The sequence below is a fragment of the Chiloscyllium plagiosum genome, unplaced genomic scaffold, assembly GCF_037043375.1.
Source record: "Chiloscyllium plagiosum isolate Xiang-an unplaced genomic scaffold, Cpla_swu_hap1 HiC_scaffold_19, whole genome shotgun sequence".
In the NCBI taxonomy this organism is placed as follows: domain Eukaryota; kingdom Metazoa; phylum Chordata; class Chondrichthyes; order Orectolobiformes; family Hemiscylliidae; genus Chiloscyllium; species Chiloscyllium plagiosum.
In genome coordinates this window covers 60854560-60875830 of record NW_028270157.1, presented here as the reverse complement: position 1 = coordinate 60875830, position 21271 = coordinate 60854560, and the positions used below count along the sequence as shown (strand labels likewise).

The 21271-nt window shown below is 43.3% G+C and overlaps 1 long non-coding RNA gene across 1 annotated transcript in view; it reads left to right on the top strand.

Moving 5' to 3' along the window:
- LOC148146794 (uncharacterized) overlaps positions 1-20687 on the top strand; it is a 94579-nt gene extending 73892 nt beyond the window's left edge. The window contains exon 3 of the long non-coding RNA XR_015760349.1: positions 20633-20687. This is a non-coding gene — a long non-coding RNA (uncharacterized LOC148146794). The remainder of the gene's footprint in view (positions 1-20632) is intronic.
- Positions 20688-21271: the final 584 nt, after the last annotated feature.

The window sequence follows — 21271 nt, the reverse complement described above, 5'->3', positions numbered from 1 at the left end:
TTATCTCTGGTAGGAGTTCCCGGATCATAGGATCTAGCACTGTGTGTTCACAGCTGCTGGAGGAAGAAATGCCCAAGCTCCCTGAAACACAGAGGGCTACCAGTCACCAGGTAGCTGCTCAGTCCCCTGCAGATGAAATGTTTCTGTACTCAGCTGTAAATAACATGGTCAACCTGCAGAGACCAGCAGGAAAGTATCAGAGAAGTGCATCAGAGAATCCAGTAAATTGGGGTGAGATATGGAGGAGTCTATTCATTCCCATCTACTGCGGTGACTCTGGTTTGCTGTATCCATGGAAAGAGTGAAAGGGTCAGGAGGATGCTCAGTGGCTACTGGATATACACTTTAACCTGCATCCATCACTGTTGCACTGAATATTTAGCTAATGAAGGGGGAAGGAGGGATTGGTGTGAGTGACTTCAACCTCTTATCAAGGGCATCATGGAGACAGGGTGAAGCCAGCATGCTCCCACAGGGAGGAAGCCTGACAGTCAGGTATCTCAGCAGCTTCATCTTTGGACACAACAAAGGCTGCCCCAATTATCCAACCTGCCTTCTGCTAACAACCAGTATTGGCACAACGGGCTGAATATCCTCTTTCTCGGGGTCTATTAGTATACCTTGTAGAACTTGCAGCAAAAATGAAAACAACAAGCTTTTCATGACTCTAACCAAGAAGGAGAAAAGGCGAGTAAGTTATTCAGACTGGAGGTTGATTGCTGAGTCTGTATTTGCTACATGCGGCTGAGTATCTGGAGCTTTGAACACCTCAATTGGGCAGGGGTTTATTGTGAATGCTGAGTTAATTCCAGCAGGTTGTGCAATTAATTAAATGAAAATGCACACAGTTAGGGTGTCTTGCTATCTCTTCAGGACCATTCTGAGGACAAAGGACTTAACTGCTAATGTTAACCATGACGAGAAGAATCTGATATTTGAATTCCCATTTAATTAATTTCTCACACCATGAGTGCCCTGTTTATCGTTACTGAACCTCCAGGCACTGTTCCCTTAGCTGCAATTAAGTCCACAAGCCCTTGTGGTCCCAAAATAGCCCAAGTAAATGTTAATGTAGGAAATGACAGTCAAGATTCAAACATTTCTTTGGAACATATTCAGTGAAGATGGGTCAGTGTAGCTGCAGTAAAATGTGGTTATGTTACAATACAAATCAGTTAAGCTTTGTCAGGTCAGCTGAATTCAATGAGAGGTTTGCCATTTTACAACCTCTCTTTCCTGCATTTCTGATTTCTTTAAGCCTGGGACTTGCCAAGATTTCTTTCGCCTCTGTAGGGTGGCAGAACAGGGCATATTAACTGGAAAAGAAAACAGATTCACTTGCAAGGAATCATGTTGTCCATTTGCAGAATACCATTAAAAAGTATAAAGGAGTGATTGTATGCAATGATGTTGGTAGATTTGCCTGTAAACCCGTTTCAGAATTTTTTTTATCATGTTCAAGGCCAAATAAATATTGAATTTCATAAAGATTGTTCAACATGATATGTTGGTAAAGCATCAGTCAGGGACTATTGTGGAGCTCAGGTTTAACCCTTATATTAAAAACTATTGCAAAGTATCCAAAACAAATCCCAAGACAAGTCAAAAATTGGCCTGTTGGTATAACTGGAAGCGTATTAACTTTGTTGGAGTCTATCAAAAGCATGTAGAAAGAAAAACAGAATTGTGTCGTGTCTGTGATGCCAGCAGTGTGGATTCAATTCCCATCATCGGTTTGAGGTTACCATGAAGGACTTTCCTTCTCAACTTCTTCCCTCACTTGAGGTCTGGTGGCCCTCAGGTTAAATCACCACCAGTCGTTTCTCTCTAATGAGAGAGCAGCCCCTATGGTCTGGTAAGACTATAGTAATACAATACAAGATGCAGTGGAGAGGTTCAACTTTTGTTTGGGGTCTAGATTAGAGTGGTGCTGGAAAAGCACAGCTGGCCAGGCAGCAACCAAGGAGCAGGAAAAATCGACATTTCGGGCAAAAGCCCTTCATCAGGAATTCCTGATTTCTAGCATCTACAGTCCTCACTTTTGCCTAGTCAACTTTTGTTTGGAGCTAGGCAAATTGACCGCAGCTATAGGAAGAATTTTATAGAATCCCGACAGTGTGAAAACAGACCCTGCAGCCCATCAAGTTCGCACTGACCCTCCAAAGAGTAACCAACCCAGACCCATTCCCCTATCCTATACTTACCCAACTAATGCACCTAACCTACACATCCTGAACACTATGGACAATTTAGCATGGCCAATTCATCTAACCTACACACCTTTTGATTGTGGGAGGAAACCGGAGCACCCGGAGAAAACCCACGCAGACACGGGGAGAACCCACACAGACAGTCGCCGAGGCTGGAATCAAATCCAAGTATCACTGTGAGGCAGCAATGCTAAGCACAGAGCCACCACGCCACCTTTTTATGGATGAATGTTCTTTCGGTTCCTGGGTATCAACTGGAGAATTCTTGCCAGAAACCTCAGGACATGAAGAACTTAGACTTTGGTCAAACTTTCATTCCAACACCATGTTGGACACTGTCATTGCTGTGAAGATTCTAGAGTGTACCCCTCCTCACCAATCTCCTTGACCTTAGTTGAATGACTGTGTTCCTTTAATTGACCATTTTCTTCTCATTTAAAATAGAAATAGTAATTAATAATAATCCTATTACTGAAAATTTACATTTGAGATGCATCCTGAACTGGCTTTCATTTGTCCAAATTGCATTTTGACAGCATCCAAAAGTACCGCAGAGGTTTGTAATTCAGTACAAAGCAAATAATTAGTGGAATGTGTTCAATTTCATTGCCAAATGCTGATTCAAACCTGGTTTGAAAAGGTCTCGCTGCATTTAGTTTGCATTTGACATTTCACCAATGTTTATAACACTGAATTCATGAGGTGGCATTGTGTAAAGTCAAATGTCTAAAGCATCTGCCTGCGCAACTAAAACATATGGTATTAGAATGTAGCGAATCCCAGGAGCTGAGTTTTCCTCTGTGCTGACTTTGCATATATACTGAAGTTCAGCAGAGCTTCTTTGAACTTTTAAGTTTAAAAACTTTAAGGGAAGGAAACTTGATTCTGTGATGACAAAGGCACATACGATGACCGCAACTGCTTCAGTCTGTGTATGGTCTGGAATAGATGTACAGTTTTCACAGAAGTATCTGTGCTTTGATCGTTGCCTGTTTGTTGCTCGCATATGAGTGAAAATCTTTGAAAAGAAAAAAAATGAAGAGTTATTAAACACCAGGCCAAACAATTTATTCTTCTGGATGTAGTAACAATCATATGTGGAAGGATTATAAAAACCACGTGTTTTTATTTTCATCCTTTTTGGAACTGTCGACTGAAGTAAGGAACATAATGCCTTAAAGTTGTGTAAAGGAACGCAGATTTAAGAATCATGGACCATATTGTGTGTTGTTTATAATGTTACATTTTCTTGGAAGAGTGACAACAGAAGCAGACACCACGGAGCCTATGGGTTTTGACCTAGTGGAAAGCTAATTGACAACAAGGTCTAATTGGCTCCTGACCAGGTGACCATGGCTTGTGCGGGGCCAGAGGAGCAGAGAACTGCAGAGCCTGCAAAGGAAAAACATTCAACAAAAACTCTCACTGTGTCCTCTCTTTTGTGGAGCTACCAAAAATTCTTCAGGAATAATTCAACTCACCTTTCTCTGCAAATGCTCAACTGAAGGAGGAATAAAATACTTTCAAAAGTAATAAAAGAACACACTCTGGACCAGTGAATGTAACACCACATCAATTTTGTGTCAATTACATGGGATTAAAAAGTAATTAAAAGGAAGAGAAAGAAAACAACTAATTGAATCCTGTGACAGGTGTAATGGAAATGCATTTCCTGATTTTTTACCCTTTTTCCACCTTCAATACGCATCTTTTGCCATTCTGTCTGTCTCTTTGTGAAGGGTGAGGGAGGTTTAAATAAGAAAAGTAGTAGAGTTTGTTTATAAATTAGAATCCCTACAGTGTGGAAACCGGCCATTTGGCCCAACAAGTCCACACTGACCTTCCGATCAGTAACCCACCCACACCTATTCCCCTATCCTATCACCCCACATTTCCAGGACTAATGCATCTAACCTACACATCCCTGAACACTACGGACAATTTAGCATGGCCAATTCCACCTAACCTGCACATCTTTGGATTGTGGGAGGAAACTGGAGCACCCGGCAGAAACCCACACAGACACGGGGAGAATATGCAAACACCACACAGACAGTCTCCCGAGGATGGAATCAAACCCGGGTCCCTGGTGCTGCAAGGTAACAGTGCTAACCACTGAGCCATTGTGCTACTTTAAATTTAAAGAGTTAAAAGTTAGCGATTCATATTTCTTGATTACTATAATTAAAGACAACTTGTGAAGTATAGAAACCTGGTAAATGTTCTCTTTTAATCTGAGTTCATCAGTCAAATAAAGTAGGAACCTTGGACAGTTTATCTAAATCTTTTCACGTTTGTGATGATTCCAGGAATTGTGGGCCTTGATTTCCAGCACTCCCCTAGTCAGTCATGACACAATGAATATTGATAGTGAGAGCCTGTTGTTTAGAAACACAGAAACATAGAAAATAGGAGCAGGAGGAGGCCATCCGGCCCTCTAAGTCTGCTCCACCATTCATCACCATCAAACTGAATAGCCGAATCCTGCTTTCGCCCCATAGTTTTGGTCCCATTCGCCCATTCCAAGTGCTATATCTAGCCATTTCTGGAATAAATTCAATGTTCTGGCATCAACTATTTCCACAGGCTCACCACACTTAGGGTGAAGAAATGTTGCCTTATCTCCACCTTAAATGGTCCACCCCGAATCCTCAGACTCTGATCCCTGGTTCTGGACACATCCGCTATCAGGAACATCCTCCCTGCATCTACCCTGTCTAATCCTGTTAGACTTTTATAAGTCTCTATGTAATTCCACCATCCCCCCCTCGCCCGCCCCCCCCCCCACTCATCTGAACCCCAGTGAAAACAATCCTAACCGAGTCAATCTCTCCTCATATGTCAGTCCCGCCATCTCCAGAATCAGCCTTCGCTGAGCAAGAGCATCCTTCCTCAGTAAAGGAGACCAAAACTGCACACAACTTTCCCTTTATGGCCTCACCTTGGCCCTGTATAACTGCAACCACACATCCCTATTCATGTACTCGAAATCTCTTGCAATGAAGGCCAACATACCATCTGCCTTCTTTATGCCTGCTGCACCTGCATATCTACCTTCAGCAATTGGTGCACATGAACACTCAGGTCCCACCACACACTCCCCTCTGCCAATTTACAACCCTTCAGGTAGTAACTTGCCTTCTAGTTTTTGCTTCCGAAGTGAATAATCTCACGTTTATCCAAATCATACGGCACCTGCCCACTCACAGAACCTGTCCAGATCATGCTGAAGGATCTCTGCATTTTGAGACATCCCAAGAGTAAGACAGTGGACTCAGGTGGTTTATATTTGTATGCCAACTACGAAAAGCTATCAAATACTGACCATTATCTTCTACAAAGCTAACACAGCCTCCTGCCTTCCAAGATGGCTGCGACAAAGCGTGAGACTCGGCTGCTCATGGCTCCTGCAGCGCTTTCTGTCACATCTGCATGGCTTGGTCGTTGTCTTTGCCAGCTCAGTAACGTGTTTTTCTTTGGTTTTGGCTGCCCAGGCCTCCTGCGGGTAGCTGGGTCCCTGTGGATTTCCATCCCCGCTCCATCTCAGGTGGTGTCATCTGAACACAAGCCAGACTCCCATCAGTTGACTCGGAGCCAGATTCTGTCAGTTGATGTCATCGGAGGGACTGCGGGACCCAGGCAGCGTGGCCGACTTCCGCTCAGAGACAGCGGACTCAAAAGCAATGGCGCTAGTGCTGGTGCTGGCAGAAAAGGAGTACATTACCAGGATTCCGGGGACAATGTCGGATTGCGGCAATTGGAGGAGCAGGGAAGGTGACCTTTGAAGTTATTTCAGTTTTAATCATATCAATTTAATCTTAAACTATTCAGTATTTTACCAGTTGTACAATTCTTTCTGTAATCCAAGATGGCGTCGGAATGTGCCAACATTATCCACTTTTCACTGCACCTAGGTACAAGTGACATTAGATAGATCCAAATAAATCTAAATCTAAATTACGGGTAGTACTCTAAACTTGTGACTTGGTAAAACAAATGGTTGCAAGGGCTTCATAGCTTAAATTAAAGCTGTACTGAACATTTAAGTTGAAAAAGGAGAAAGTGAGGACTGCAGATGCTGGAGATCAGAGCTGAAAATGTGTTGCTGGAAAAGCGCAGCAGGTCAGGCAGCATCCAAGGAACGGAAGAATCGATGTTCGGGCATGAGGCTTTCTTCAGGAATCATTCCTGAAGATGGGCTCATGCCCGAAACGTCGATTCTCCTGCTCCTTGATGCTGCCTGACCTGCTGCGCTTTTCCAGCAACACATTTTCAGCATTTAAGTTGAAATGCCCATCAGCCATGATTAAATGGCGGCGGGGACTCGATGGTGCGAATGGCCTTACTTCCACTCCTACATTTTATGGTCTTATTCACTCACCTTTTGTGGAAGCAACACAGCCCCAAAAGGAGAATTATTTTCTTGATGAGATGGATTTACCCCACCATATATTGTATTTGATGCATTTTCAGGCATGTTATAACCTACAACAGTAATCAAATGCACATTTTTTAAATTTAAAAATGGCAGTCACTAAATTTTATTGAAATTTGTGTCCTGCTTGCTCTTTCTTGAATTTATTTCCTCTCTACTTTTAATGTTTCTCTATTAAATGGAGCAGTTGGAGATAAAAAGAGTTGTAACTATCTTTCTTTTTCTAAAGTATGAGTCTCTTAAAGTTAAGTCTAATTGAGTGTATCATCATTTTGGAATAGAATTATATATATTCTTTCCAAACCTCAGTCACATGCTTCTAAGGGATTAAGGGATTGTTTCCCGATTTTCAAAATAATGACAATTCACATTAATTATATACTCCATTTGATTTTAAGCATACTCATAGTTTATTATCAACATCATTAAAGACACAAATTAGCATTTTGATTTTCAATAGACTAATGCTACCATCATTTGCCTATTCCAGTCATCACTCATGTTTAGTAATCTGCTCTACTCTGACACAAGTAGACAGCCAAATTCTACCCATCTTAACACAGTTGTCAGAATCAGTGCACGCCTTCCAACAGTGTCAGCAACTTTGGGAGTCCACGCATGCCAAATTAAGTACAGATATCCAGGAGTGATTCAGTATTTTTCTGAAGGATGCAGTATTGATGGGCATTGAAGAAAATCATTTTGAAAGAATTGAATGCATGAGAACTTCCATTCTTGTGCACGACCCTCGAAAAAGCCACACTTCGCTGAATTAAGTGTAACTGAGGTTTCAATGGCCTATTATGTTAATATTAATGCTGAACTGACACTGAAGGAGCAATTTTATATTATGACATTTGTTCATTTTAATAATAAATTCCACAATTTTTTCCACCTTAATCCTATGAATATGCCAAAATTGTTGATTCTACTTGCCGAAAAATGCAAAATTAAAAGCATTTCCTGCTTTGTTGTATGCTTCAACATGATTGGTTGCTTACACTCCTTGATGACATCACTGTTACTGGGCCCCTGAAGACCTTTTGGACTTGAAGCCAGATTCAAACCATAATCACAAAAGGGGAAATCTGTGTTATAGAGAATATTTAGAGGACAGCAATAATCATAGTTGCTTTGTCGCTGATTGCAAGATCCAGCCCATAAAGAACTGATAGAGTGGTGGCCATTCTTGTACATTTGATATTGCTTATTGGAAGAGGTTTAAAGTATAATCAATCTTTCAGCTATCATGAAATTCCAGCAGTTTCTAAACCTTCTACCTTCCAACATTTAACATCAATGGTGACATTTCAAGTCAATTTCTTTTCCTTTCCTACCCTCCACCCCCCCACCTCCCCACCTCACCACCACAATGGCTACATTAAGTGCATGTGAAAATGCGAGCTTTCCATTTATCTTTCTGCTTGTTGTCTGCTTTTTAAACCATTGGACAAACACAACCTACACATCACATGAACACAACCTACACACTGCAAGGTTGAAGTAACTGTTTTCATGGACTGGGAGGCAGGTAATGCAAGCCCGGTCAATGGATGTATCTGCTGGACAAAAGTCCCTTTGCTTGTTGGGTCTCATTAGAATTTTGCTGTATGCACTGTTGCGTGGCCAGGAACTTTTAAAAATTATATCAGGATCCTAATTAACATAAAGTCGTAGAGATGTACAGCACAGGAACAGAGCCTTCGATCCAATTTATCCATGCTGACTAAATATCCTAACCTAATCTAGTCCCATTTGCCAGCACCCAGCCCATATCTCGCTAAACCCTTCCCATTCATATACCCATCCAGATGCCCTTTAAATCATGCACTCTTCTTTAAATGAGAAAAAGCAAGCAGCATGAGCTCTTCGCGGACATACATCAATGCTGCTGCTGAGATGAGTCATAAGCTGTGGGCAAGAGTGCAGAGAGAGCAAACTTTGTCTGATCAGGACTGCTATTGGAAACATCTCTGATCTTCAGTGGAGTAAGTGTTCTGGTCTTGGCAAGAAACCATGCAGCTGAGAAGTTTACAATCATTCCCACTCCTCATAAATAGTTCAATTGTGAAGGGTAAAACCTCATCTGTTCGTGGATCGTTATGTGAAATGATGTACTATCATCTGAAAGCGTGATTCTGTTCTTTGTCAGGTGTCAGTTTAGGAGTTGAGAGCTGATTTTTTTACTAAACGTTGGCATAAGTGTCAATTTTGGGGAGTTTCATGAAGGATTTCTCTCCATGAGCTACTGCGAGGTCCCTGTGCAATTCATCACTGCTCCCCTCATTATATATGCTCCACACCTCTATGTCACTGCACTCATGCTGTTGTGTACTGGTCAGCACCAGCAACTGATGAACTTGCTTATGCTCCCAAAGCAAAACAGACACCCCATTGCTCAGATGTATTTAACCTGCTACACCACCAGGAACCAACGACCTTACAATGCATTGCCAGAGCTCAGCTGCCTCATTGACATAATGGAGTAGATGTTTTTCCCAGTGGGAATGTGAAATGGACAACAGGGAATTACAGCCCATTTTACACTGCATCCAATTCTCTTTTCTATTGATTTCCATTAAGTATCTACCCCAATGTCTTTAAAATCACCTCTGCCGCACAACAACAATGCATGCATCAATGGATTTTAAACTTCTATTAACAGAGTCAGGCTAGCTTGAAGCTGAAGTCAACAATCCAAGCAGTTGTGTGAAAATTGTGTTAAAACATGCTATACCTCGACTTCAGTGCTAATGGCTGAGGTGTGAAAGTTGGTTTCTAATCTGACTGATTTTGCTCTTTATATGAAGACTACAATGACTGTTTAACACATGAACACAACCTACACACTGCGAGGTTTAAGAAACTGTTTACATGGACCGGGAGGCAGGTAATGCAAGCCAGGTCAATGGATACATCTGCTGGACAAAAAACCCTTTGCTTGTTTGGTCTCATTAGAACTTTGCTGTGTGCACTGTTGCGTGGCCAGGAATCTTTAAAAATTATATCAGGATCCTAATTAACATAAAGTCATAGAGAATGTACAGCACAGGAACAGAGCCTTTGGTCCAACATATCCATGCTGACCAGATATCCTAACCTAATCTAGTCCCACTTGCTAGCACTTGGCCCATATCCCTCTAAACCCTTCTTATTCATATACCCAGAGAGATGCCTTTTAAATGGTGTAATGATACCAGCCTCCACCACATCCTCTGGCAGCTCATTCCATACACGCACCACCCTCCGTGTGAAAAGGTTGCACCTTTGGTCCGTTTTAAATCTTTCCCCCTCACCCTAAACCTATGTCCTCTAGTTCTGGACTCCCCCCAGCCCAGGGATAAGACCTTGTCTATTTACCCTATCTACGTCTCGCATGATTTTATTAATCTCTATAAGGTCACCCCTCAGCCTCCGACGCTCCAGGGAAAACAGCCCCAGCCTATCCAATCTCTCCCTATAGCTCAAATCCTCCAACCCTGGCAACATCTTTGTAAATATTTTCTGAACCCTTTCAAGTTTGACAACACCCTTCCAATAGGAGAGAGAGCAGAATTGCACATATTGTTCCAAAAGTGGCTCAATCAATGTCCTGTACAGCCACAACATGGCCTCCCAACTCCTATACTCAATGTTCTGACCAATAAAGGAAAGCATAACAAATGCCTTCTTCACTATCCTATCTACCTGCAATACTTTTGTTTGGTTTAATGATACTAGTTGTTCAGTTGATGACATCCATCCAAAGAAATTTATTAAGATGTACTTTTGTGCGGTTTAATATGAAAAAGATGTGCCTATCCTACACGTTAGAAAATGTTAAATACTCCTGAGCCGAATAGATCATGTAATCTTTAACTGGTTAGAAATTGCAGGCAATGCAAATTAATTTCTGTGGTCAGCCTCTGGTAGTTCAACAGATCAATTGGTTCAATCCTGTGTTCTAAGATTTCGAAGTTCTGTGAACATGACGGAATGCACGACGACAAAACTTTTTTGACAAAGTTTTGACAAATGTGGAAGTGGGATTGCATTATCAGAAAATGCTGTGATTGACCTGAATATTCTGCAGCCTATTTTGCAGAATGTTAATGACATCGCACTTTGGTTTCTCTGCAAAATCTTCTTTTGAAGACCTTTGGGAAAACTTTGGTCATATAACATAATAGCAGGAAATAATATGTACTGTAAACTGTAGATTTGTAGAAAGGAAAGTCTTCTGAACATAAAAGAAATAGGAACAGGAACAGACATTGTGGTCCTTGTCCCTGTTCTGACATTCAGCAAGATCATGTTCAATTTGATTTTGGTTTCAACTCTACTTTCCTACCTGATCCCTGTAACTTTTGACATTCAAACATTTTATTTATCTTCAAAGTGAATATATTTAATGATTCAATTTCCATGGCTCTCTGGGGCTTGAGAATTCCGGAGATTATTTAATTTCAGAGAGAAGAAGTTTGTCCTCAGGCAGAATCTTATTGGGCACTGAATGACAATGCCTATGGCCAGTGAGGCTTATCCCAACATTGGGAACAACTCACTTTCAGTTCCTGATGTCATGAGGAGAACTTTGCTCCGAAGCAGCAAGTTGCCTATTAAGGGGAGTCGTTGTTTGTTAACGAAATTGTTAATTGCAAATCTCATCTCATTAATGTGCAGCTTTCTATCCATCATCCATCCTGAGCAAGCTTAAAAGGAAATTCTCGACATTGAAGTCAGAGCAGGTACCTATCCACCTCAGTTTGCTACTGGCTGTGAGAGGAGCCTTCATGTTGGTCATCTCAGAACAGCATTGCAGGGCACTGTCCATGAGCACCAGCCACACGTGCCCCACTTCCATGGACATTGGCATCCAGCATGTGCCAGCCGATGGCACATCCATGATCTACTTACATTATACTTCTCCACCCCAATGCTGCAGCTTAGGGTGCTAGGGCAGCTATCATTGTAATCCTTAAGCAAAGATACTGTGAGCTCATGGACTGGACCTGGCTGCAACTCCAGGATGTTTGCTTGCTCTCTTAGCCATTGCTCATTCGGAGCCTACCTTGGTGGCTCACAGCATCCCTACCTTGGCTTGCAGTTTCATGCCTTGCCCTCTGTCAGAAACACCAGACTGCTTTACCGCCTTGCTGTTTAGCACAGACACAAAGCTGGGAAGCTTATCATGGCTGTCGGCAGCCTTCAGTCAAGTGAAATCTGATAGCCTTAATTTGGGCTTCAGGCAGAGAAAGTCAAGGGCAGCCTCTGATACCAGTCCTGGGCTTGGACACATTAAATCAGTAGCTTGGAGCTGTTTAGGTCAGGATCTTTCCTCATAAGGGGCAAGGACCAGATTGTCAGCCATCTTCACTTTACCTGCCCTAACGCGGACTATTAATCTCGTGGGATGAGAGAGAGGCATTTATTAAAGGAAATGAAGGTGGTAGCTGACAGAACTCCATAGAGTCTGGTATTTGTCACCAAGTCCACCCTTTGTTTACACATGGCGCATCCTTGACACTGGTCCAGCTCTTCAGAGCCAGCTCTCAGTGAACAGAATCTCTGACACTCCTATTTATTATTTTTTTTATTTTTTTTTCACAACAGTGAAGGGGAGGGAATTTCCTGTTTATTTTTTTTTCTTCAGGACACTCCTGTTTATTTTTTTTTAAAAACCCCACACTACCGCCTAATCATGGTAGTGCTTATTTTATCGGGGAGAAAGTGAGGACTGCAGATGCTGGAGATCAGAGCTGAAAATGTGTTGCTGGAAAAGCACAGCAGGTCAGGCAGCATCCAAGGAACAGGAGAATCGACGTTTCGGGCATAAGCCTGAAGAAAGGCTTATGCCCGAAACATCGATTCTCCTGTTCCTTGGATGCTGCCTGACCTGCTGCGCTTTTCCAGCAACACATTTTCAGTGCTTATTTTATCCCCAGCACCCATGGTGTGTGTGTGTGCAGGTGTGAGACACAGTGAGAGACACAAGGTGCACGAATCTTTATTCAATTTCCACCACCAGGAAGATAGGAAAACACCCGAGTGGCCAGTGACAAGCACTGGCCTCCACATCAAAGGGCAGTGTTGTGTGATCAAAACAGTGAAGGGGAAGGTAGGGACTAAATCAAAATAGAGTTGGAGGGAGAAATAATGCACTCCACTCCCTGCGGCGCCCACCTCTCCCTGAACAACTCCAGGGTGTTGGTGGATACCGTGTGCTCCTTCTCCAAGGACACCCGGGCCCTAACGTAACCGCGGAAGAGGGGCAGGCAGTCGGCCCTAACGACCCCCTCACTCCTATTTATATCTGTCAGCCGGGGGTCTCTCATGGGACCAGGTTACAAACCCCAATCAGGGAACTCGTATTCTGTGGGGACCACCTGACTGACCTCGTTACAGTAGCAAAGCTGTTATTTTGTTTGTAGGGTGCTGTCATAGGCAAGTGAGTGGGCAATGTAGAGGGAGTAAGGAAGATGTTGCCAATAATGGTGAGAGTAGTAGAGCATGAGCCATGGTGGGAGTTGAATGCAGTAGATAGAGTGATAGGGTAAGTTTGCAGTATCAGAGAGAAGAGGGTACCACTTAGACCGTCAAAGTGGAAGAGATCAATGACCTCTGAGTAGCTGTGCTTTCCTCCAGAAACTACGCTGACCCAGCTGGCAAGCTCTGAGCAGCCTGGCAGGGTCTAGTGCCGTGGCATCCTGCGCTGCTTCTGAGGCGCCAAGATTGTCCCTCCTCTGCATCTCCACCCCCTGCCGGCAGAAACCTCCAGCTCCCTGCTCACACTTTCCCCTTACCCAGCAGGTTCAGAGACAGATGTCAGGGATCATGCAGGTAGCTCTGGACTGATTGTGTTCATCCAGGTGCATGACAACCGTTCAAAGTTGGTGCCAGGGAAGCTAGGGATAACCCAGCAGCTGTGGGTACATATGAAAATGCAGCACAAGGTGGGTACAAGATACACCATGGCGTTGGGGTAGGGAGCTAATGTGACAAGTTTGCTAAGATACAGTGAGAAAACCCACTTTGCAAAGAGAATCCATCCCTGCAACTCAAGATAACTGACAGCCAAAATAAAAAGGTTTAACCCTTCGTTTCTGTCCTAAATAACTGACCCCATATTCTGCAACTATAAACCCTCAAACTCGGCTCCCCTGTCCTCTCAATGTCTTTGAGACCACCCAAAAATATCAGTCCATGCAGCCTATTCTTTCATGAAGAGATAATTCCTTCATCCCAAACACTTCATGACAGCTCTGTTGAAGAGTCATCTGGACACAAAATGTTAGCTTGCTCTCTCTCCATGGCTGCTGCCTGACCCACTGTGATCTCTGGCCTTTGTTGTTTTCAATATCTTCCTCAAATAAGGAATCAAAAGCAGCCCCTGAACAATATAAGAGACTTGGAGGCCCGAGTGAGAATGGGGCTGTAATAACCTGGAGGACACCCTTTGGTTTTTGGTCATACATAAGTTTACAAAGTAAATTTAATTTTGTTTGTTCAAAACCACAGAATCTTGTGGTATTGTTCTCTTAACAAGTACCTGGGATGTCAATGGTTTTTTCTGCTTTAAACAAGAAAGTTAACCATTCCTTTCCAAAGTGTCACCTAAAGATTAGCCTTGACAAGGATTGTGACAATGTTACAATCACTGAATGATTATCATGTAGGTTTTTGCAAGATATCTGCCACACTACCTTTATTCTCCACCTGTCATATTTCTCAAAGATATTTGCAAATGAAAATGGTGCCAGCAGTTGGCTACTTAGAGGCAAGAGCTTCCTCAGCATGTGGCTAATGTTAGCTGTGAGGAAGCCTATCAGCAATTAGCAGGATAAGTGTAACCAGAACTATACCTATGCAAGATTGGACATTCAGTCAATAAATAATTTGAATCATTGAGTAAATTTCAAAGATACATTCTTTTCCAAGTCATGTCTTAAATAATAGCTAGCTTTCAAGTTATCGTTTCCAGAAATAGAAAGAATAGAAAGCCCCCATGGGACAGAGACGTCTGCTATTAACCCAGGCCAAAAAGACAACTGAATTAATTCCCAACCAAGACACAAGACTATTAATATATGGGTTTCCCTGACCTCCTGGGATTCATCAGAAGGAACAAGTGGAGATTGATACAGTTGAGTATTCCCAATTCCTGCCTCTGCCGTATCTGCTCCCAGGAGGACTAGTTCCACCACAGAACACACCAGATGGCCTCCTTCTTGAGAGACCGCAATTTATTGTATCCGTTCCTCCCAATGCGATCTCCTCTACATTGGGGAGACTGGACCCCTCCTTGCAGAGCACTTTAGGGAACATCTCTAGGTCACCCACACCAATCAACCACACCGCCCTGTGGCCCAACATTTCAACTTCCCCTCCCACTCTGCCGAGGACATGCAGGTCCTGGGCCTCCTTCACCGCCGCTCCCTCACCACCAGACGCCTGGAGGAAGAACGCCTCATCTTCCGCCTCGGAACACTTCAACCCCAGGGCATCAATGTGGACTTCAACAGTTTCCTCATTTCCCCTTCCCCCACCTCACCCCAGTTCCAACCTTCCAGCTCAGCACCTCATGACCTGTCCTACCTGCCTATCTTCCTTTCCACCTATCCACTCCACCCTCCTCTCTGACCTATCACCTTCATCCCCACCCCCATTCACCCATTGTACTCTTTGCTACCTTTCCCCACTCTCCTCTCTGACCTATCACCTCCACCTCCACCCCATTCACCTATTGTACTCTATGCTACTTTCTCCCCACCCCCACCCCCCTCTCATTTATCTCTCCACTCTGCAGGCACCCTGCCTCTATTCCTGATGAAGGGTTTTTGCCCGAAACGTTGATTTTCCTGCTCCTTGGATGCTACCTGACCTGCTGTGCTTTTCCAGCACCACTCTAATCTAGACATTGATACTGTTGAGCCTTCTTGAAGTAACTGGATTTGAAGTTGATGCTGTATTCATATTACCCATCAGACTCTTGCCTTACTTAGGGTGTAGGTTTGCTCGCTGAGCTGTAGGTTTGATATCCAGACGTTTCATTACCTGGCTAGGTAGCATCATCACCACTGATGATGTTACCTAGCCAGGTAATGAAACGTCTGGATATCAAACCTACAGCTCAGCGAGCAAACCCACACCCTAAACCTCAACCTGAGCTACAAACCTTCACAAACCTTGCCTTGCCTTATTATTGTCCAAGTGTGTTTTGTGAAGAAATTCAATAACAGCAACCTTGCATTTGTGGTGTACTTTTCAAAACTTCACCAAAGTGCGTTTTAGCTTTTGAAGTGCTTTAAAGCCTATGTTGCATTCAATTTGTTGCATTTAGCAAGAATCACAAACTAAAAAGTCCAAATGCATGGGAGAAAAAAATGGATTTTTAGGTACGATAAGGCTTTTTAAAGTTTTGAAATGGAATTTGCCCAGACACATTTTGGATGCACATCATATTTATTAAGGTTAACTTTATGTAGTGTTACAGAATTAACTTTTCTTTGTTCTTGATAGGGAGCCCTGATGTTAATATTTGATCATGCATAATTTAAGATAATCAGAAAACAAAGCATGCCTTTTTCATTAAAAAATGAAATTCAGGATTAACATGTTAGCTTCCAGCCCAAGACAAACACGAGAGAAGCAGATTTGTTGCTGACAATATAGAAGGGTGGAGATGCAGAAGGTCATTGTAGTGTGATTACAGATAATCTTTATGTATTCAATGCACAATCTTCAAGCTCCCACACATTTACATGCCAAAAGAGGAGCCAAGCCAAATCATCCTCCTAGAGTTCTCATCCTCTCCTCAGTGCAGTATTGTGCAAGGAAAGTGCACCCGCTCATCTGTCCAGCCAACAATCACATGTTTAGCGTCTCATTGATCTACTCGATGACCAATCTTACGTTCATGTGGCTCTGATTTGTACCTCTCTAAGAGCATAAGGAATTGGAACAGGAGGAGGCCTTTCGGCCCCTTGAGCCTACCCCACCATTCAATAGGATCATGGCTGATTCAACACTCCCTACATCCACTTTCCTGCATTTGCCCCATAATCCTCTGATTCCCCGACTAATCAACAATCTATTTATCTCAGCCTTAAATATACTAGAATTCAACCCCCATGGTTCTCTGCAGCAAGGAGTTCCAAAGGCCATGAGAGAAGAAATTGCTCTTTATCTGAACCCAGTGTGGAGTTTGTACATTCTCCCGGTGTCTGCATGGGTTTCCTCTGGGTGCTTTGGTTTCTTTCCACAGTCCAAATATGTGCAGGTTAGGTGAATTGGCCACGCTAAATTGCCCATAGTGTTAGGTGAAGGGCTAAATGTAGGGGAATGGGTCTGGGTGGAATGCTTTTCGGTGGGTCGGTGTGAACTTGTTGGGCCGAAGGGCCTGTTTCCACACTGTAAGTAATCTAAAATCTAAAAAAAACCTCAATCTTAAATTGACACCCCCTTGCTGACAGAGTGCTGGGAGAAAGGGAGGACTGCAGATGCTGCAGATCAGAGTCAAGATTGTAATGCTGGAAAAGTACAGCATGTCAGGCAGCATCCGAGGAGCAGGGGAATCGATGTTTCGGGCATAAGCCCTTCATCAGGAATTGTGCTGGACTAAAAGTAGCTATTTGTTGACCATGCTTCGAGAGATTTGGTGGGTACGGAATGAATGCTTTGTGACATCTGGTCCAGTATCTTGCACAGGCATGCAGAGTAATTAGAATCCATTAATTGAATGGGACTTATTATCGATAAATGCTGCCGCATAATCTGAGTGAGGCCTCAATATTACAAATGAGCAACCCATAACTCCCGGACCCATTAAATCTAGCACGGTCAGCAAATCCCATGGCCTTCTCATTCTTGTTTCCCTCATTGGTTGTGAAGTGTGTGTGTACACGCTGGTCCTGAAATCTGTCAACTGGGAGATGAACGTTTCAAGAGTGAGATCCTCCTTGAGGTCACCAGCAGATCCCTAGAGGGAGTCAGAAGGGACAGAATTCAGGGCTATGACGATCTGGGCCAGCAGTGAGTACAGAATTGGTCTAGATTAGAGTGGTGCTGGAAAAGCACAGAAGGTCAGGCAGCATCCGAGGAGCAGGAAAATCGGTTTTCCTGCTCCACAGAACTGGTCAGCCTGGTATCTGCAATCAGTAACTCACTAACACGAGAAGCTGAGTGTGCTAAGACCTACTGCCTGAATACCCAATGTTGGGAAGGGAGTAGGGAGGTGAGGATATTTCCTCCCTTGAACTCTACGCTCATCTCCACTGTCCTGTTGCTGCTACTTGTGGGCAGCACGGTTAGCACTGTTGCCTCACAGCGCCAGAGACCCGGGTTCAATTCCCGCCTCAGGTGACTGACTGTGTGGAGTTTGCACGTTCTCCCCGCGTCTGCGTGGGTTTCCTCCGGGTGCTCCGGTTTCCTCCCACAGTCCAAAGATGTGCAGGGTCAGGTGAATTGGCCATACTAAATTGCCCGTAGTGTTAGGTAAGGGGTAAATGTAGAGGTATGGGTGGGTTCGCTTCGGCGGGTCGGTGTGGACTTGTTGGGCTGAAGGGCCTGTTTCCACACTGTAATGTAATGTAATGTAATGTAATCTACTTTCCCTTGTGGTCCTCATTGGAGGCGTAAGGTAGAACTGTATGAGTCTGGGCTGCTGGTAAGGTTGATAGGTGGGAAGCAACAATCAAAGGACAGAATCAGCCATCCTCTTGCAAAATCTCAGAAGTCACCTGTAAAGCACAAAGTCCTGTGAACAAAAGCCTTTCATTCAGGCGAGGAAACAGTTGCTGTTTCTCCGTGTTTACAGATTTTCCAGCCAGTCATATGCTCAGCCCTATTAATCTCCACTTGTTCATCCTGATGAGTCCCAGGAGGACAGGGAAACCCATATATTGACAATCTTGAGTTTTGGTTGGGAATGAATTCAGTTGTCTTTTTGGCCTGGGTTAATTGCAGGCATCTCTGTCCCATGGGAGCTTTCTATTCTTTCACAAACACTCTCCAGTTAAATGCAAAAGCTGGCAGATTCTGTCAGCTTCCCAGCACATCATATTTCTGGATGTTTTAATTTCCTGCACACCCTGACAGCCAGCCCCAAGATTAAAACCCTTTCCTTACAGCGAGTCTGCTTTCACCACCGTCTCGGACAGTGTATTCCAGATCACAATCTGCAAGAAACTATCGCACCTGAGAGATGGGGTAACTCTGTGTACAGTTGGTAACTGTGTGAGAGGACTGGAAGGAAGTTTGAAAAGTTGGTAGAAATATTAGAAGAGCCCTGAAACATGCGAATAGGGTGTTGAGGACTGTTCGACAAAGGTGACCAAAAGGGACGTAGAAACATGCCACAAGTTCAATCAAGTGAATTGAAATTAATGCTGTGGAGTGTTGGATTGAAGTGGACAAAGTCAGAAGTCACACAACGCCAGGTTATAGACCGACAGGTTTATTTGAAATCACAAGCTCCTTCATCAGGTGACTTCACCCAATGAAGGAGCACTGTTCCAAAAGCTTGTATTTCAAATAAACCTGTTGTACTATAAATAAAGGTAGGTGTTATTTGGGTAGTTTTATGGTTTGGATGGTTTAATATGCTGCAGGCTGAATCCACGTGGGATTAAAAATTCCTGCCTTACATTCCTGATGAAGGGATTATTCCCGAAACGTCGACTTTGCTGCTCCCCAGATGCTGCCAGACATGCTGTGCTTTTCCAGCACCACACTTTTTGACTCTGTTGTACTATAACCCTGGTTTTGTGAGACTTCTGATTTTAAAAGTTATGGATAGAGCATTTACTCAGGATGTTGTTTGTTTAGCTTTAAGAATTTACTAGATTATAAACCAACGAGATAAACAATGAAGAGTGATGGTGGTCAATTAATTGTATCCTGTTGCATTGTATCTCACAGTAGATGTGCCACATCTCTCTAAGGGACATGATCCACATGTTAGCCCTCATCATGGTGTATGACCGACTGGTTAAAAGGACTCTCCATCTCACTGAGTTTTCTTTTGTTATTCATTCACGGGATGTATGCATCACTGGCTGGGCCAACAATTATTGCCATTTCCTAATTGCCTTTGAGAAGGTTAGAGTGAGCTGCCCGCTTGAATCATTGAAGGCCATGTGCTGTAGGTAGAGCATCTACTGTTTTGTTAGGGTGTGAGCTCTTAACTTTCACGGCATGACAAGATAAGGGGTATATGGCTTAGCCTGGGGCCAGCCACTAAAACCTCTCTCATTATAACATACGTATGTAAATGCTAAGAATGGTAATAAACAATCATCAAATTCTTCATTTTTATATGACGTATGCCCCCCATTTTTGGAAGGGAAGCGTGTTAGTTGCAGATCATCAGTATATCGCACTGTGCTCTCACGTTATATTCTATTGACAAAAGTCAGACTTAGTTGGTGGAGTTTTCCCATACTCTGACCAATTCCAGAGGTAGGAGAGTCTCCTGGAGAGAAACCAAAGGCCTAATTTCAAACCATATGGCAGATCTTATGTCACTCAAGCTGATTGGCTGCTGGTATGCTGTTTTTGGAAATAATGAACACCGAGCAGGAAGTAGCCTGAGCTTGCTGGCTAATGGGAGATCTGCATGTCCAGAACTTGGCAACGCCAAGGCAGAGGTATATTTGAGACACATAAGATCAACAGAGGATTAGATAAGTTGAATAGTGAGAGCCTTTCTCCTTGGATGGAGATGGTTAGCACGAGGGGGCATAGCTTTAAATTAGGGGGTGATAGATATTAGGAACGATGTCAGAGGTAATATCTTTACTCAGAGAGTAGTAGGGGTGTGGAACACACTACCCACAACAGTTGTAGACTCGCCAACTTTAAGGGCATTTAAAAGGTCATTGGATAGGCATTTGGATGAGAATGGAATAGTGGAGGTTAGATGGGCTTCAGATTGGTTCCACAGGTTGGCGCAACATCGAGGGCTAAAAGGCCTGTACTGGACTGAAATGCCCTATGTTCTATGTTCTAGGTTGTGCAAACTACCACCTGGAGCCCCAGATGTTAGGCTATCACCACGAAGAAAGGTAGGTGTTGTTTGGCAGTTTTATGGTTTGGATGGTTTAATATTCTGCAGGCTGGATCCAACTGGATTAAAACTCCTGCCTTACGTTGATTTGACTTCCTACCCCCTCCCAGGCAGTGCATTCCAAATCACAATGCACACAGTCAAATAAATGTTGGTCTTCTCTCTTTTGGTTTCTAACCTATCATTCAAAAGCTGAGGAAATTTGAAGTTGTTTTAACCTGTAAGATTGAACCAGCAGCCAGTTTGGAAGAACTCATAGCAATTTGGACTGCACGATTAGGAAGTGAAGAAGTGAAGTAGGAAACCCTTGATTGAGGGCAGGGTGAAAGTATGTTGCTCAGGTCAGTCACTGGGACCGCGACACTTACCTTCCCGATGTCAAGATTCCAAATTGTTTCATTCTTGCCATATTTTCCCAGCTTTCCTGCTATTGCCCAGAATGGGAAAAATTCTACCTCAACATTATAGGAATAAAGTCATTCTCAGGAAGGAATGACTTTATTACCATAGCTTTCACGTTTAAAACAATTGTAAACAAAATTATATGCTTTATTTTTCACTATCCACTCTTTTTCTATCTAT